Here is a 16,710-nt window from a genome sequence, read left to right on the forward strand (position 1 = left end):
ACAAACATCATCCTAAATTTCACAATCTGCCATTAATAAATAAATAAATAGAAATTCAACCTCCTGCCATGTTGTGTTATGCTGCTCCATTAAAAAACGGGAACTGGGTCAGCATTGATTCACAGGTAGACTGTTGAGTTCAAACAATGTGGTGTTGGTACTAAGGAGCAGAGTCAAAAATCATTACACCAGCAGCAGCAGCAGCCTGGATAGACAGCACACCATGACATTTCAGAGCAGGCAACACCTATTTTCACTTGTGTGAATTACAGCCTTGTGTGTTTGTTTTTGCAATATGATACTCTGCACACCTTATAATGAGAAGTTATATAATGATATGTCTTTCAGTTATCCCTTTCAGAGATTCCAATCAGGCATAAAGTTTAAACCACTGATAGATGGTATGAATATCTTATCAACATGGTCCCTGTTTGTTGGTGCGGTAGAATCATGAGAAGTGGGTATGAGTACTGAATTGGGCTGGCTTGTAAGGGCTAGGCAACTGGATTGGAGAATCTGTATAAAGGGCTGCTTGTATTGGATGTTCCAGGTTTACAGATTCAAAAAAAGCTCATAAGAGGAGTTAGGAACCAGAGATACATTATGATTATTGGGCAACTAAGGCTTTTTAATGTGTCTAGGAACTGTAGGCAGGCCTGTGTGGTTTGATATAATAACTAGTTTGTTGTAACTCAAATACACAGAAATTGTTCAGATATAATGATGTCAGAATACACAGTGTATTGCAATTCTTTTGTTTATAGGACTTTATAATGGAAAACCTGCCAAAACACCCATGCTGACCTCTGTCTGCTGTTGAAATCAACAATGGAGATATGGGCATCAGAACTGGGACAATGGAAAGTAGTGTGACCTGGTGTGATGAATCTAACTTTCCTTCAATCATTCAGATAGCTGTGTGTCTGTGTGCACCACTGACACACGTTGGAGCAGGATGTACTTTAGAAAGGAAAGAAAAATGGTGACAGTTTATGACACTTTTGGTTAGGTTTTGCTTCTGCCTATATGGACGCCTCTTCAAGTGATAGCACTTAAATTATAACAATAAAAAAATTATTAGAAAGATTTACCATATCACATGCACCCTTTTAGAAACGATTTTGTTTGGTGGGATTAGTTAGAGGATGCTCCCTATCACGAAGCAAATAAGGGTCCAATCCAAGCAGGTCATACTTTACAACTTAGAAGATTTCTACTACAGTTATTCTGCCATCATAAGAAGAAATTACTGTTAGTATACATATTATTAAATATGATATAAACCGGATCCTCACTTGCTGCTGAAAAACAGCCACATTTCCCCTCTTTGAGAGACTAAATATTCTATTCTATTCTATTCTATTCTATTCTATTCTATTCTATTCTATTCTATTCTATTCTATTCTATTCTATTCTATTCTATTCTATTCTATTCTATTCTATTCTATTCTATTCCAAATTTATTGTTTAAAAGTGTGGCCTACTGGTTAGGGCATAGAGCTTGGAATCCAGAGGTTCTGAGTTCAAGCCCCACTCCCACAGTCTGACTGGGTTAAGACCCTTAATTCCACACTGCTCCCTGGCAGCCACACAATGGCAGCCTACTGCTCTCCAAGGGGATGGGTTAAACGCAGAGAGTTAATTTAGTCGCTCTGTACTTGTTACAGTGTAGTGGCAATAAATGCTGATAAGAAAAGGATAATTTGATACGTCCCTATGTAGCTCCCCTTTAACTCCAGAAGATGGCAGTATTTTCCAAAAGCTCCCATTAGAGGAGCAGTCCTGCCTTCCTGCAGGGGATTTTGTTTTTTGTTTTGCTTCATTATCATTTCATTGGGGGATCATTTAAAGCCCCGCCCCCTGGGATTTCCCATATATTGATTAGTTGATGGGTCTCAGTTTGGCTGGCATTATTGATCAGACTCCCTTAAAAATACAATAGAGGGGAGCAGTGAGAACAATCAAAGTTTTTGGTTCACACAGCAGATCAGTTACTGAGGGCAGCTGTGTTAATGTATTAGTGCAGTGATTACTGTTTGAGCTGTATTGTAAGTTTTCCTTTTCTCGCATGACAGAGGAGACTGCAGGTGTTTAGTCTTGTGCTTTTTATAAAGGAATACCGTTTAATGGATGGTTTTCTGTGTCAAAATTTCCATCACAATCAAATCTCATTGGATTTCTTTTCTTAAGTGGCATAAAATAGTGCTGGCTTGTAAATTGGAAAATAAGTTTATTTTGAACCTTTTACAAAAAGGAAGTTGAAATGTTTGGTGTGAAGACCAACATGGGACATCAATCTGAACATGCCATCTCTACCGTGAAATTTTTAGTTTTGTTTTACAGGGGTAGAGGGTTAGACTTCAGATAGATGGTGATGTGACTACAAGCTGCAGATGGAGGTGAAGGTTCATCTCCCAGCAGGAGAATAATTAAAGATGCAGTGTGACTTTGTGCATTACTGCCTGTTGGCATTAAAAGTCTATCGCACTGATTGCTGCAGATATACAACCAAGCTAGGGTTACTCTAGATAAGAAAATAACTGCAAATAAAGTATATATTACATTTCTAAAGACGACACTCCTTTAACATACCTCATGAGGCTGTATACAGATATTCAGTTATCTAGGGCATTCATGAAGATATCTACCGGTAGCTTATTGTTAACTCAAACTGGGATTTAGGGGTGGCATTGGAAACTAGGACACTTTTAAGTATTTCTTCAATTACCTTAAACTGTCCTTCACTTGACTCATAGTATACAAGCACCTTCTGTTAATCTGTCTTTCCAAATGACTGATTTTAAATGAATTCTGTCTGAAGCGGTCCGCATCAGAGAAGGTTTATGCAAGCAAAACAGCTGCACTTTCCATTTTTAACTCCCACACTGCGGCAGAGTTTGCGTTTGCTTTGTCTCTTGGTTTGACTGGATGGCGACAGTGAAATGCTGCCTGAGTGAAAGTTTTATTCTGGAGACTTAATGTGAAAGTCAGTCAGACACGGTGACCTGGAAACTTCTGCTTGTATTTGTTTCCAATCAGAGAGTGGAACTCTGAGGCCTCCTCCTGCCACCTGACCTGGACGGATTTACACTTTGTTATACGCGTCTGTTCAGGTGATCTTTGTGGAACATTATCCTTACAGTTGGCTCTGCATAGTCAGTGGCTTTAAATTGTATGTTTTCTTTTATCAATTTATTTTTTTCTTTTCAATTAAAATATTATTAACTAGGGGCTGCACAGGATTGCTGCTTTGTAACAGGAAGGTCCCGGGTTTGATCCCCAGCCTGCCGTCTTCTGCACGGTATTTAAATGTTCTTCCTGTGCATGCATGGGTTTACTTCTGTTACTATGGCTTTTCCAAACAGTCCAAAAACATGACTAATTTTGTGATTTGTTTCTTTATGTTGCCCTGCAATGGACTGGCAAGGGTGTACCCCACCTTTTGTCCGGAGACCCTTCTATTAACGTGATGGACAAACAATAGAAGATAGATTATTAATCAACTAGTAGCATACAAAAAAGTTGCTCTTTTTCATTCCATCAAACCTTTTTAGGTGTGTGACTGCCACGCTCTAGAGATAATAACTCAATGTACATGTTCAAGTTTAGTGACATCACATTCATTGATAGAACACATTTTGTTGTTATAACTGCCATTAAATTCTTCTATTAATTTCTAACACAGCCCTTCCTCTAATCAGTCAGAACTTTTTCTTAAAGGTATAGTTTTTTGGAGTGGATCATCAAAATAAGTGGTCCTTCTAATTGTCAATCATTCTGGCGATATGTTTACGTAAGGCCGTCCTACGTGCTCGTCCCCATTTCTACTTTCCAGTGGTGAAACTGACATAGTGGAAAAATCGCAAATGCAAACAGCAACTTTTAAACAGAGCATGCACAAGGAGAAATGGGCTCGTTCACGCTCTTGCACATGTTTAATAGGCATTCCATCTCGGGAGCGGGTACAGGGTTGTGCATGCGCAGTTTTGGAGTGGAGAGGTTGGATTTTTTTAAAAATTCGCAAAAATCAAAAGAACTTAAAATTATTGAGATGAATATAACAATTTGCATTATTTTGGCAAAAATAATGATTCCCTCTCTGTTTTAAATTAAGGCAGTTATGCTTGAAAGAGTTTGAAACCTTTGTGTAAATACCATGAAACTTTGAATGTCTTAAAAAATCTTTTTAAATGATTAAACTGCAGCCAATCTATGACAAATATGTCTGACAAGGCAATCCGTGGAGGTCTGACCGAGCCATTATTCAGAGACCACACACACTAGGCCTTAGTTCCATAGACCACACGCAAGCACTAACACTTACACACACACACCCACACACATATCAATGTACAGTTTAACTTCCTGAGTGCGTTCTTAAAATGATGAAGGAATTGGGACCAATTCTGTAAACTTCTGTAAACTTTCTCAGAGACAAATAATCCAGTGTCCCCCCCCCCCCCCCCCCCCCTGTCATTCCCCCTTGTCAGTTTTATGTCTGGCTTATCAGACGCACAATACCATCTCTGTGCAACACCTTCATGGGAATTAAGTGTTGAGACTCCACAGGAGGTGAGTCAGATCCTCTCCGGGCTGAGTCACGATGGCCCTGTCCGGACGCTCCCAGGCTCCCAGGAACAGAAGAGGACGACACAGCTGCAGGGAGGGAGGGAAAGGGATGAAAGACAAATATATCTGGAGGCAAATTTAGTGCTGTAGTAACTATAAGGAATGGGATTTGGACGCAATCCCTTTTAAAACAGCTTTTTTTTTTAAATTCTTTTTACACATTTATGAAATATTTCTTTTTTTTTGCAGTTGTTTCTTTTCTGTTTGGAAAAAAAAAATCAGATGTAACTTTGTGAGCTCCATCTTAGCTGACTTAAGTTAATCACAGTTAATGCAATTTAGTGCACAGTGGAAATGTTGATCAAATGCAAAAGAAAACAGTCAGCTATTCATCTTTATGTTTCTAGGTGGCATTTACCATCCCTCTACGTGTGCTCAGACATGTAGGCACTCTCCTTGTGACAAAGTAGAAAAACAGTTGCAGTAAATGGAAGTGTGGGTGTCTATTCCCCCTCGTAAAATCACAGAATTGTTCTGCTGGAAAGTGTTTCCATTGTTCACCAACAGCAGACAAACTGTTGCACATGTTATAGCCCAAACGCAGCAAAAAGTTATTAATGGCAAATTCTCAGGGGTTGATATGAGTGGATGGAAAGGCTCTGGTAGGGAGATAGCATTCAGAAAAGGGCATGTTAAATGAAAAAAGAGAGTCTCTAGTAGTCATGTTATTTAATGTTTTAAAAGGTTTAGCATTTAATATAAAAATAAAGGTGATTAAGATCAGGTTGTGTTTGCCTCTTGGTAAGGCTGTCGTCCAGAAAAGTACTTAGATATCAAACCTTGTTGACAAAAAAAGAGTTAATAATTTCAAAAAGTCCGGTGTTCTGTCAGATCAACATACCCCGTCAGACCAGCATACTCATAGTTAATACTTTTATTTTTTTTCTAACACTAACTGTTTATCCCTTTAGTTTGTCCCCTTAGTTTTGTACGAAAAATACACTTTAAACTACCTCAACTGGCATGTATTCCTTTAGTTATGTACAAAAAACAGTTTACTTGCTTGCTATTAGGTGTTTTAGTTTAAAGATTATTTTTCGTACAAAACTAAAGAGATAATCGGGACTAGCATATGCGTATGCAAATCTGACATCTTGCACATGCGTATTGACTAAGGGTATGCTCGTCTGACGGGGTATGCTTGTCTGACAGAATTAAAGAGAGAAATGGACATAGAGACAGATTCATTTTTACTTTAAATTACCACAGAAATGTATGCACTGAACATGTAAGGACTCTTAAAAATATTAAGGACACAATCTAAGTTCAAGAGGGCAAAATCTTGATCAAGCATAATTTTTTTATTAATGTGTGATTTAATTCTTTAACTTATGAATAACTGCTCTCACCTATAAACAAAAGTTCAAAGTAGTCAGTGTAAAGCCAGATTCTCTGTTACTTACCCCTGATTTTTAACAACCCATGTTCATCTTGAGTTGTCCTCACCAAACAGCATAGTAGCAGCGTAATCCACAGATTTTGTTCTTCATGTCCTAATTTCTGAAACATGTAACCAGGTTAGATGCAATCCTGCAGATTGTTAAAGGAATCTAGACAAAGATTTTCCCTTCTTTGCAGCATTAGAATCAACCCCAAAGCTTTTAGGGGATGGTCTTTTTTTAACCTAAGGCCTGCAGAAATCAAGAAGCTCTGAATCTATGCAGGAATATTCCCTTAAATGCAAGGAATGCAATTAAGTTTAGAGAAAAAGAGGATGCATACATGGAGCTGTGGTAATCTGCTTCCTGAAATCTCCAGCATGCCATGTTTAACAGTTGTACTGGTAACTGGTACCTGGAAGTTGAAGTGATCGAATCTCAACTACTAGTTCCCTGCTTTATTTCCCATTATGCCTATAAGGCCACTTCGTTCACTGTTACAATTATCACAATGGTTCTACATAGTCTTTTCCACATAAAAACAGAGTTTAAACATAATGGAAAGTAGTATGTTTTAAGCCTGACTAAATATCATGTAAAAAGACAGAATTTCTCCTGTTGATGCAAGTAGCAACCTTCGTGAGGGTGGAATTCTGCCATGGCTCTGTTGTCCTGACTCTCAGACAGATTCCCCACTTTCAGAAGGGATTTAGTATAAATGTCCTAATAGGAGATCAGAATCTGAGTACAAACAGAATGCACAAATACTGCACAGGATTCCTGTAGTGTCTTTATGTTTCATCTGCATTTAACTCAATCAAACCAGTCATGAAGAGTCCGTGTCCTCAGTGTTCCTTTTTTAACTTTATGAGCCTTTTTATTTATGCCTTATAAAGCCTCTTCAGAGATGAATGACATGCTGATAAGGGGGTTTAACAATTTTATTGAGGTGTGGTTTAGAATGTGTGGATCTAGGGCTTTAGTGTTTTTGAGTTTAAAAAGAGGATAAGAAATTTTGGCTTTGACCATATAACTCCTGTTACTTAAAAAAAACCCCGATCTTATGACTTAAAGTTAGCTTCATATATTGAAGTCCATATTTTTGGAACTTAATTCTAAATTCGGGTGCTCAAAATGAAAAATAAAAAAACAAACTAACATTTTGTACACTTTTTGTCTGTCTGGAATTTAGGGATGGCTGACAAGCACGCAGGTTGATTTGAAGTGGTAATATTTTTGCTAAGAAACTAAAGCTGGATTTTATAACCATTTGTAGGTGGAAAAATTATCTAAAGATACAGTGTCAAGTAATGCTAAATAACTTGTATTTTGCTTTAGTGTTTCAAATCACTTCAGACCAGCTGTCCTCTTTAACTACCTGTTACAGTAAAGCATTTATGCACATTTTTCTGGTGTTACTTTGGGGATTTTTGTGTGTGTGTGTTTTTTTTTTTTTTTTTTTTTAACAGGGCTGCATTTCTTGAGAGCTGCCATTTAAAGTGGCAGAAAAACAAAATGCCTATGACTGTTTTAATACCATTTGCTTTCTTAACCCGTCTACCTTTCTCTCTCTTTATCTTTACAGTAAATGAACTCATTCATTTAACGGTGCACCGTAAGAGCAAGGACTGGAAAGCAGACAATGGCACTACTGAACTGAGAAACTGCTGAGTTGCATTTAAAGGTCTGTACTGCTGATTTTTCTTTATGACACTTAAAGAACACACATCATCAGTCATCGGCTGACGTTTTTGGAGTCACTTTTATCATGCAGGAATCAAGTGAGCCCTTAAAAGTTGCCTATGCCTTTGTTTGCATGACTGGCAAGATAAAGTAGGATTAAGAGTGTTGGGGCAAAAGGTAAAGCACATGACAGATTGTTGGACTCAGTCCCTGCAAAAACCATCAAGAATACCACTAGATAGCTTAGATTACTCCTGACCATGACTCCACAGAGTTCGACTCAAGTGCACCTGTAAGCTCTGAGCACACTCATCTAATTGATATCTGACTAAGTCATACAATCAAAATTACACAGTATTATTCATCAGCATATGCAGCTGTTGAATTACTAACCTGGCAACTGCTCAAAATAAGAGTGAAACTTTTAAAAGCTTTGTCACCTTTTTTTTTAATGTCCCAATTTAAACGTCAATACAAATAAATTGCCAGAACAAATCTTTTGAGATTGTTTGAAAATGGTTTTAATGCAGGGCTGCTTTGTATTCACTGCCAGAGACGACTTTGAGAGTCCTGTTGATGAGATACAATCTGCAAGGATGGTTACAGCACTGCAGGCTTATTGAACCACTGCCAAAAGACAGAAAAGAGGTTAGCTGTCAGAAATGTTAACAACGCTAGAAGCAGTGATCATACTATCAGCCTGCTGACACAAGCAGACTGGTGGTAATCATAGTAACGCTAGCTGGAAAAATAACTGTGTCAGACGAAAGAATAGCTATATCTCGATCTATTCAAGAGTCTCATTTTGTGTAATGGGACACTTCAACTGATTATGTACAGCAGACATGCAGCTGTTAATGCAAACAAGCTGAAATAGTTTTACTCTCTTGTTGTAGTCCTCTCTATCACTTCAAAGATTCTCAGCATTTTCTAGAAAACTAAGAGATCCAATATGAGGCTAGAATATATTGTGTGTAACACAACAATTTAACAACCTTCAATATTTAGATTTAGTGTGATCTTTTATCTTTACAATGCCAAGTTCACATGTAACCTAAAGTTGAGCAAACAACATGTATCGTCTGTCTTTCTCAGTGCAGAAATACGAAGGCAACAACTGAGCAGATGTTGGTTTGATTCCCACACGGAAACTAAACATAGACTACCAGGTCATTCATACTGATATTAAGTGTAATGGGTCTCCTTGACTCATCTGTAAACTCAATCTCCCACAATCCTCCCACAATGAGTGCTCTGCTGAGCCAGCATTCGTCAAAGTCTTACTTTCTGTTTGTGCACCGGTTCTGCATGGCTGCATGTCAGTGAGATAAAGGAGCTGTAATAAATCTAAAGATAGCTTTATGTTTTTCATCATGCAAATTTCATCCAGAGGTTCTGTTTTTTGCCGACAGCTTTATGCTGCATTTGAAAAATAAATATGATCCTTAATTTCAGGGCATTGAAGTTTACAGATGTGCATTTACTTGAGAAATCGTAATTTAGGCTTGTTTTATATCCTTAAAAGACTTGCCAAATGAATGAGTCTGCCTGGTTTTCTTGATAAAAGCAGAATAGGTTTCAGTTTAGGGATAAACTTTACATGTTAGTATCTAGGGATTGCTCATGTGTTTTATTTAGTTGGGGATATATTTTGACCATGCCCAGACATAGCAAAAAGTGTAGATAGGCTCATTGTTCCCCAATAACAAGAGTGATGCTTTTTATTCAAAATGGTTATAAAATAGGAAAGATACTGGTGCAGGTTACATTTGACAAAAGAAACAAACAAAAAAAAAAAACCCTGGCAACAGTTAAACTGTAATTTTTCTTTCAAACTTTTATGTAGATTACTTTTTTATGAGTGTATAAGGAAAGTGCCTTTCAAATTCTTTCCCTTCTAAAAGAATGTGAAAAATTGAAAAAGTTCACCAAGACCTCAGAAAGATCGTACAAAAGCATTCCTATCTCTTAAAATGTTTCATATTTTGACATGTTCCAACCAAAATATTGTAACCCAACATAAAGTGATGGGTCTAGCATTTGTATTTAGCCCCACTTATACTGATATCCTTGTAAAAGATCCTTACAGAAACTACTCTTTAAAAGTAATGAACATTTAAAGTCCAACTTTTTGTCACTGGGGCTGTTAAAATAACTGATGTTGAGGAAATCAACATAGAAACCACTGTTTTTTTCTCTCCAAAATGCTCATTATATGTGTGAACTGATTTTAAAACTGAGTCATGAGTTGGGGCCCATTGCTTCACACTGCAGCATTTAACACGCATATAGCCACTTAGGTGAACAATAATCACTATGTAGCTCTTGTTTGGAGTTTAAAGCTTCTCTAGTACAGAAAACACGTACATAAGCTGTATTTGAAAAAGCAAAAGCATAGGCATTATGAGAGGGATTTTTGCTATGACACAGATCCGCAGGAAAAGCCCATTTATAGTGTTATGGACTGAGTGCCCACAACTTCAATGTTTTCTCAAATTCTACACCACACCTAAACTCATTCTAACGTAAAGTTTGATTAAATACAGAAAGGCATCCTATAACTTATGGCTGGCTTCATTGGAAATAGTAAAGCAGCGTAAGAATCAATACATCCCTCTCAATGATTCTAATGTTTGTTATTAAAAGAATTTGCAGAATGTGTGACCACATTATTTAAACAGCGGATACCACAGCTAATGCAAAAATATACAGAAACACAGAAAATTAACTATTTGTAAATTGTAAAAATCTTTTTTGTATGTACCAGAATTTTTTGTCTAAATGTCTATAAGTGATATCAACAATTAGCCCCTAATTAACACCATACAATGTAACAATGTTAAAATTGGATATATTTTTTTACAATTTTATTTTGAAAGAACCGTTGCTGTAAAAAGTTGCCATATTAATAAGAATGCTTTTGAGCATTGAAAATCCTTCTCACCGTTGGATCAAGTTAGAAATGTTATCTTTAGCCCCTTTTCCAATGAGAACAACAAGATTTTTTTACCCCGGTAAAATGAATCCCCAGCAATTCGTGTGCTTCCATCATCCTTTGTTCTGAAAGGCAGCAGATATAAATCAGCTTTATATATCCTCTAGAGGAGCTGTTAAGAAAACTCCACCACGCCTTCAGTCCAGTGGGTGGCAGTAATAAAAATACAAACACCAGAAAAGATAACCCTAACAGGAACTCATGTTGCTTTAAAACTGCATTTTTGACTTAGAATAAATATTAAGCATCGATTGGTAACTTATTTTGTTTATTATTATCATAAGGGTAATTATTTAGATATCTACAACATAATCAGACTAAATGTCGAGTTAAATTTGAACAAAAAAAGTTATTTCTTTCCTAAAGTTCTGTGTTTAAGTTTTTTTTTCATTAAAAGGCAAAACTTTGGGAAATGTGTATTTTTTTTAATCTACAAATAAATGTGAAAGTGTTCTGTTTGAGTAATACATACATTACCAGTAGTTTAAATGGTCAATCATTTCCTAAAAACTATATATATATATTTTAACCATGTACAGTTATTTAACACACATAATAAACGCATTATGTTTCAGTCCCTACAAACAAGGAGCGAGTTTCAGGAATACAGTGGGGGAGGCAGCACTCCTACACAAAACAACAGAAAAAAACAACACAATCCCAGATTATGCGTTTCTCAAACATGATGCAGGTGACATGGTACTCGGGCAAAATGACTTACTGGGGAAAGAAACCAGCACTTAAAATAAAAGACAAAAATATTTGTGCTGCAAAAGCTTTTTGTTGCCATCTATCACCTTCTGGGAAACTGGAAAATTGGTGCCTTTGCAGCTGCAGGAGCCCCTGCTTGCCGTGAGCAGATGCAGCAGCCAGGCATACTACACCAACGCTTACAGGCTGGGGTGTGATGATAATTTCTGATCAGCCATTTCTGCATTTATCAGCTGTTTGGGCATGTTAATGATCAATAACATGTGCCCTCTGCTCCTTCACTTCTCTACTTGGTATTGGTTCCCCCACTTTCCCAACACACATTCTAAGCTCACATCATGGGGGAGGGGCATACAAGAAGGAAAAGGATAAAAACTTCTTAGATATGGATTGTTTAGGGTTATTTTGACAGTAATCATTTACTAAGCTAGATTATGATAAAAAGCATCAATTATAGACCTTAGGAGAAATAGACTTGGTCTAAACATTTTCACTCAGATGTAGCACTACAGCACTGCTGCAACGCATCTGATAAGCATTTATTTTTTTCATATGTAATTTGACTGATGCGTTTTTAAAAACTCCCTAATAAAAAATTCTGAGGTTTGAGAGAAAAGGGAGGGAATTGAGAATCCGGACAGAAAGGCAACAGGTTAGTCTAACATTGGTTGGAGCAGCAACTTAATACAAAGTCAATGATATTCAAGTACTATCTTTATAGAAAAGGTGTATTAGTAAGATGTGTAGTTATGTAAAGCTATTATACAATGCGTATTTGACTTGGAGCAGAACAAAGGCAAAGGGTGAAGAAGACAGACATGATATAGCTGATGGTATCTACTTGTAGAGGAGACCAGCAATGACATTGGATGAGACTAATTCATGTAGTGACGCCAAAACGTCTAGTATAGTTTAAAGCTCTGCTGACCATCAATTCACCGTATTCTCTTCAGAAAATTATTTCAAGCAGAAATACCAAGTCAGTCTTAGTTTGCTGAAATCGGTATATAGAAGAATCAACTGCTCTAATGCATTAACTTTAACATGTATGTGTATGTGTGGTAAAAGGCTATTTCTCTCATTTCTTTTTACAACTAAACAGATGCTTCCAACCCCAGCTGAGCTTCTTCTTGGTTTTGGTGTTTCTGTCTAGAGCAGGTAGTTATGAACTCTACAAGAACCTAATAAAACTGAACTTTTTTCCCCAAGTTTCAAACACCTAAAAGCCACATCTAGTTTCTTTCTTGTGAAGTTTGATAATGACGTTGATCCACAGAAGATGCCAACAATCCAGATTCTCCATATTAAAAAGGTGCAGAAGTTGTAATGAGGTGCTCTTGGAGTGGATCTAGCCCGGAGAGTAATTCACACCAGCCCCTGGTCGCAAATTTTTGTTTTCTCAGTTATTTGTAGAATATTGAGAATAAATGTAAAGAGGTTTACCTATTTTTCATCATACTCTAGAGACAATTGGATATGGGCTACTGTATTTTAAATTGCTAAAAACAAAAAACTTAACTTGAGCTCCATCAGAAAAGACTCTGTATTGTTAGTGCAGAATTAGGAGGGTTGTCTGCCTGTTGGATGAGCTGTTTTTTCTTTTTTTTTTGAGTTTATTACTGCACCACTAGCCGCTTTATTGTAAAGTGGACAGACATAAAACGGGGAGAGACATTCGGCAAAGAACAACTGGCCGTATTCAAACCTGGGTTGGCCACCTTGGGGAAAAAGGCCTCCATACATGGGTCTTGTGCACCAACTACTGCGCCACAGAGGAACACCCAAGATGAGCTGTTTTCATTGTCCAACAGTGTTGATACAAAAGGCCAACTCAAGAACATTCTTTCTTTAAAATAGGAAACTTGAAGACAATAATGGTTTCAAACTTAAAGCATTCACTCTTATCTTTTATAGCTGTTTGTCAAGACAAACTAACAACATGTACTAACATCTGAATAGCCCTTGTGAAGTAAGCCAATTTGCAACGTTGAGAAAAAACCTTGGACATGTATGGGCCTGTGAGCGACTGCTTGTACACAAGTACAAGTGTGTTATGATAAGTGTGGGAATTGAAGAGGAAACTGACCGTTTAAGTGCAAGCTCTCATGATTCCACAGTTGGGCAGAGTAGGAGTAAATCTCCCTGTTGCTTGCTGATCTCTACTGCAGTTGCAAGCAGCACCAGAGTGCATGACAGTTACAGTTACATGTAACTCCTTGAGAAATTTATAGATCAGAAGACTAACAAACCAAGAGATTATAATCTCAGAATGAGGCAGTAATTTTGTTTTCATTTTAACTAATACTTGATGTGTCATTTTGTAGAACGGTGGGTTTACTGACGTGTTTCTGAATGTCACTGAAAGTGCTGGTCGGGCTCAGGCTGTATATGGTTTCAAGAGTTATGATTTACCCCTTTAAAAAAGACATTATTTTAAATGAAACCGTTTCTACTCAAGCCAAGTTGTTTATGGGAAATCACAGTGCCAAAAGTCAGATGTAATGTCCATCAAGTTTATTCGCTAAATTAGAGATTTTCAAAAATAATGCAGGGCTGCAACTAACTATTATTTTTATTAATCCCTCAACCTTTTTTTCGAATAATCGATTGGCAACGGTTCCATATAGAGGATTTTTTACAGAATTGAACCGGGTAAAATTACAACTTTCCCACTTGAAGAGTGCTGGATAGAGCGTGTTGTTAGAGAAAAGTTTTTTTTTTTTAATCCTTAATCCAAAATCTTTATATATTATTTAGAATTGTGGTATAATTACTGTTCTAAGTGGGTTGTTCTATCAGCTACAGACATGTGTTAGTTTTTACACTCCAGTAACAAAATGAGTTGACGATTGTTTAAATAATTGGTTTTAACGATAAATCCAATTAATAATTTAAGCCTTAAAATATAACTTTTCAAAACGTAAACTTTTGGCAAATCGCTTTCTTTGTTTTTGAGTCAATCAAACCTTAACTTTCCTTTTTATATTACTTTGACATTAATTGTCTGAAAATCCAAACTTCTCATTAGTCACCAGTGCTTATTTGCTGAATGAAAATAACCATAAATGGAAGTCTGTAAAGTGTTACCAACACAGTGGGTTTTACCATGGGTGGGATTTAATTTCTAATGTAAGAGTTTCAGATAATTTAAAGGGCTTTGTCTGTCTTGTTTTTAGACCTCAATGAGAAAAAAACATATTAAAAAGCAATGCTATGCTGGTATAAGGCTCACCTTAGATTCATATATTAAATGATACTATTATTTGTTCTATTTTATAACTCAAATGTACTTAAAGGTATAGTGATTTTTGCTAATTTTTGATAAAAGCCATCCTCTCCTCTTTAAAAATGCACATGCCAAACCCTGTACTATTAAACACGTGTGAGAGCATGCACAAGCTCATTTCTTCTCGTGCACACTTGGACTTGGCTTGACTTGCTGTGAATTACAGCAAAAAAAATGCACATGCACAACCCTGTTCCCGCTCCAGAGAGGGGATGTCTATCGAGGGTGTGTTACAGCAACCACAAGCTCATTTCTCCTTGTGCATGCTCTGTTAAAAAGTTGCTGTTTGCACCGCTCAAACAAGCAAACTTTCAAAAAGAGATTTGCAATTTTTCCACTATGTCAGACTCACCACGGGTAAGTGACAATGGGGACGAACACGTAGGACAGTCTTACGTAAACATATCACCAGAATGATTGGCAATTAGGAGGACCCCTTATTTTGACGATCCACTCAGAAATCCTCCACTATACCTTTAAGCTTAGGGTCACAGACTGATCGAAGTTGTTACCCTTCAGCACTTTTGGGCAAAGAAGAGAATTCATTATTCTATTGTAGTTGAAATTTCACTAGTTCCAGAAATGGAAAAGTGGTGCCAAACCATCACACTACTACCACCACATTTTCAAAAAGTTCCACTCTTGTCTTATTTTTCAATATCAATTTTATACAGAGTTTTGTAAATCCTCAAGATTTTTGTGAAACACTTAGTGTGATCTTTTAGTTCCGTCTCTGTCATTTCTTCCCCCTATTCTCTTCATTATTGTATTATGGATGCATAAGTTAGGCAAGTGAGGACAGAAAGGCTTCAATAATTTCTTCTTTGTAAATTCCTGAACAAGTAGTCATTGCGCTGATGATACAATTTTGGTAGACTTCAGAAATGATTTATTCAATGTGTCACTTTTTCACCATCCATGTGCATAAGGTTTGTTGGTGTTAAAAGCCTTAGATGGCTTTGAAATCCCTTCCAGACAAATTTTTTTTTATGACTTTGCTTCTACAGTAATCATCTTTTATTTACTTATTTATTTGGATGGGACATAATGTGTAGCTTTAAAAGTTAAACAATTTAGCTTACTTCGTGTTGACAAACAGGATCTACAGTATGAGTGATTGCTTGATTCTATAGATCATCCAGTTTGCATGTTTGGGAATAATAAAACTGGAACAACGTTGTGATTTAAAAAGAGTTGCAGTATGTTTCTAATAAATTGAAAGGCTGGTTCTTAATATATATTTTTCCTTAAAAAGAAGTGATCATTAGAAAACTGCTTTGTTACTCTAGTATTTACCTGCTCTGATCAGTCTCAAATGTTTGCTTTATCTGAAGGAGTTAAAAAGTTAAAAGCAAATACAATAAATTCAACTTCATAATGTTTGCTTGTATTTTGAGTTGCAGCAGAAATAGTCATGCTTTGAATTCTGTTGAGTTAGGCTCATTAGCCATGTTAATATAAAAAAGTAAGAGTTTTTGTTTCTGTTTAAGTGTGACACATATATGAATGACTATCAAAAAATTCCAAACACAAACAAAAGAATGTAAGAAAGCAATGCAAAAAAATCTGAATTAACTTCAGCTTTTGAAGAAAGGATGTTCAACTATTTAAAAGTATTGGGTAAAAACACATCGTCTGAAAAACGGTAGTCTAAAAATCTAACTGTCATGTTGCAGATAAAATATTCCCTTTCTGAAGCCAAATCTTAAAACAGAAACTAGGCTACTTGCTTTACTGTTCAAAATATAATCAGATACTGGTCAGGAAACTATTGCATAACTTGCCTTTAACAGGCTTTTTTTTGTCCATCTTTTTGCAAGTAGTTTTTTTTTTGCAAGACATTCGTTTTCCCCAAAACCAAACAGCCCACTCTGGCCAGTTTGTCTCAAATCTTTATGCAAAACTATGCCAAAAATGCCTGGGCTTGGTTTCTGTTATTTACTCACAGCTGTTTTGACAAACCTAAGCCTGTGTTGCTAGAGAAACATTTTAAATGGCAAAGCATTATCTCCTAGAATGTGGAGGAG

The 16,710-nt window shown here is 36.6% G+C and overlaps 1 long non-coding RNA gene across 2 annotated transcripts in view; it reads left to right on the forward strand.

Annotated features, from left to right (window-relative positions):
• LOC119790228 overlaps positions 1–16,710 on the forward strand; it is a 127,497-nt gene that overhangs the window by 11,953 nt on the left and 98,834 nt on the right. The window contains exons 2-4 of one of the 2 annotated variants that reach the window (XR_005281690.1): positions 3,040–3,113; positions 3,230–3,301; positions 7,594–7,692. This is a non-coding gene — a long non-coding RNA (uncharacterized LOC119790228). The remainder of the gene's footprint in view (positions 1–3,039; positions 3,114–3,229; positions 3,302–7,593; positions 7,693–16,710) is intronic. The other variant, XR_005281689.1, reaches the window with a different exon arrangement.

Source organism: Cyprinodon tularosa, unplaced genomic scaffold (genome assembly GCF_016077235.1).
Source record: "Cyprinodon tularosa strain WSP-4 unplaced genomic scaffold, ASM1607723v1 ctg359, whole genome shotgun sequence".
NCBI classification, from domain to species: domain Eukaryota; kingdom Metazoa; phylum Chordata; class Actinopteri; order Cyprinodontiformes; family Cyprinodontidae; genus Cyprinodon; species Cyprinodon tularosa.